The sequence below is a fragment of the Acinonyx jubatus genome, chromosome C1 (assembly GCF_027475565.1).
Source record: "Acinonyx jubatus isolate Ajub_Pintada_27869175 chromosome C1, VMU_Ajub_asm_v1.0, whole genome shotgun sequence".
Taxonomy (NCBI): Eukaryota; Metazoa; Chordata; class Mammalia; order Carnivora; family Felidae; genus Acinonyx; species Acinonyx jubatus.
Window position 1 is genome coordinate 185,652,856 of NC_069381.1, and position 2,691 is coordinate 185,655,546.

Sequence of the window (2,691 nt, forward strand, 5' to 3'; positions counted from 1 at the left end):
GAGACTCTTAAATACTGAGAACAAGCTGAGGGTTGATGGGGGATGGGGGAGAAGGGAAAGTGGGTAATGGGCGTTGAAGAGGGCCCTTGTTGGAATGAGCACTGGGTGTTGTATGGAAACCAATTTGACAATAAATTGTATTTAATAATAATAAAAAAAGATGTCTTAGATGAGACCTGGAGACAGTTTTACCTAAAAGAGGAAACAAAATTAAACTTCTTAGCATATGAAGAAATATGATTCCTTCTTTCCTCACATTATTTCTAAGCTATCATTTCTGATGGTTTGTGCTCTGGCAGAGGGAGCATTTCCACCCCCAACCAGTATCTGTCCAGATCTGTCTGGCTCAAATATTACTCTTCTATGATGCTTTTCTTGACATCCAACTTGCTCCCCACAAAGCTAATTGCTCCCTTCTCTATGCCACCTCTCTACCTTACATTTACATCTTTCTTTGCACTTAGGTCACTGTTACAATTCTTTTTTTTTTTTTACGTTTATCTCTTTACTGAGAGAGAGAGCATGCAGGTATGTGCACACAGCAGAGAAAGGGAGAGAGAGAATCCCAAGCAGGCTCCATGCTGTCAGCACGCAGCCTGACACAGAGCTAGATCTCATGAACCGTGAGATCATGACTTTAGCCCAAATCAAGTCAGACGCTTAACCAACTAAGCCACCCAAGTGCCCTTGTTGTAACTAATCCTTAAATGAGTATTTCCATGCAAGAGTGTTACCTTTTTGGAAGTAGTGTCCATGTCTTACACATTTTTCATTTTTCCCCCCTTTTCTCCATTCCCAAAGAAACCCTGGTACATGTTAGAAGTTCAGGCATTTTCCTTGAACTAACAATTAGGTATACTTTGAGTCTAATTTTTAGTTTTAGGAAGTTTATTGTTAAACAGTAAGAAAGGAATTTCTTAAAACTTTATTTGATGTGGTTTAAGAGCAAGCATCAACCTGTTTATGGACCTCATTACTATGGCAACAAAGCATAAATAATCCTCTATCAGTCGGCATGTACTGAGCACTGCACTATCTCATTCCTAACTTCACCCAGCACTAGGAAAGCAGCAACACTCATTTTCCAAGAGAACCTTAGGTGCATTTAAGTGCATGTAAAGCCCTTGTCTCTGGTAGAACTAAAATAGAGGAAAATGGACCATTGAAAAGGAGTCTCCTACTTTCGAGTTAGGGATAGGAGAGCAATATATTGTAAGCACTCAGTCTTCTAGGCTTCTGTTAGCCTCTCATGTTTTTCCTGTTTGAGGAGTAACATCTAACCGCCTGAGTTATACAAGGAGAGAAATTTGAGTTTCACTAATGTTATGCCCGTCCTAAGGGAGAGTGCCTGAACCATGAATGCATCCTGCCTTGGAATCAGGGTCGGTCCTAAAAATTTAATTTATAGGCCTCTTTATCTTTATTTCAACCACTTTGTATATGCAGACTACAACTGAAAAGCCCAGATTGGGGAAGTTAAGAAAGACATTTAAATAACTCTGTCCTTGGCTCAATCAGAGACCATCCAAAACAAGAATAAAAATTCTTCTTTATCCTGTAAAAGTTTGATTTCGAGACAGTACAGATATCATGAAATTTATACCAGTCTGCACTAAATGAGAAAAACAGTCTGCATTTTCTGGCTAACTTTATTCAGTTTTTTAACATTAAAATATACTTCCTTTAAATGATGTAACAACTATAGCTCTAGCTCTTGTGTGAAATGAGAACCATGTCCTAGGGGTAGAGGGAGTCTGGGTCTCTAATGAGTGTAGAACAAAACCACTCTCCAGCCCTGGAATGCCTCTGGATTTCAACTTATGAGAGAACTAAACTCCTAACTGGTTTAATCCACTGTTAATTTTGTTCTCAACTGCAGCCAAGTATTATTTCCTGGACCCCTGTAATAGGAACATTTTCTGAGACACACTGCGTTACAGTCTTGTGAGGAGACCAAACTTATTTTCCATATATTACTTACAGGCTGAAGCGCTCTGCTTGAGGAATAACAATCCATTAAAGATGGAAATCATACTTTAAGAAGATATTTACCTTAAATATTTGGTATATAATAAATGCATTAAGATAAATGCTAATGATATAAAATTTATAGAATGTTTATTATCTAATACTAACTGAAAGGTTTTGTCTACAAATTCTATTCTTATCTGCATACCAGGATAAGATAGGGAGAAAGATTCCTGGTTACCATGAAATTTGTATGTATGCAAATGCTGTCAATATCTTAAAAAAATTTTAGTATCTTAAAAATTTTCAATATCTTAAAAAATTTTTTTTTAATGTCTACTCATTTTTGAGAGACAGACAGAGCACGAGCAGGGGAGGGGCTGAGAGAGAGGGAGACACAGAATCTGAAGCAGCCTCCAGGCCCTGAGCTGTCAGCACAGAGCCCAAAATGGGGCTCAAACTCATGAACCATGAGATTATGACCTGAGCCGAAGTCAGACGCTTAACTGACTGAGCCACCCAGACACCCCTGTATGTATGTAATTTCTAAAGCATTGTGACGTACCTTTTTTTTTTAAATTTAAAGTAGGCTCCATGCCCAACACAGGGCTCCAACTCATGACCCTGAGATCAAGACTCTGGTATCAAGAGTTACACACCCTACTGACCAAGCCAGCCAGGAGCCCCAGGATTCTAACATATCCTTAATACAAAGCACTTCAC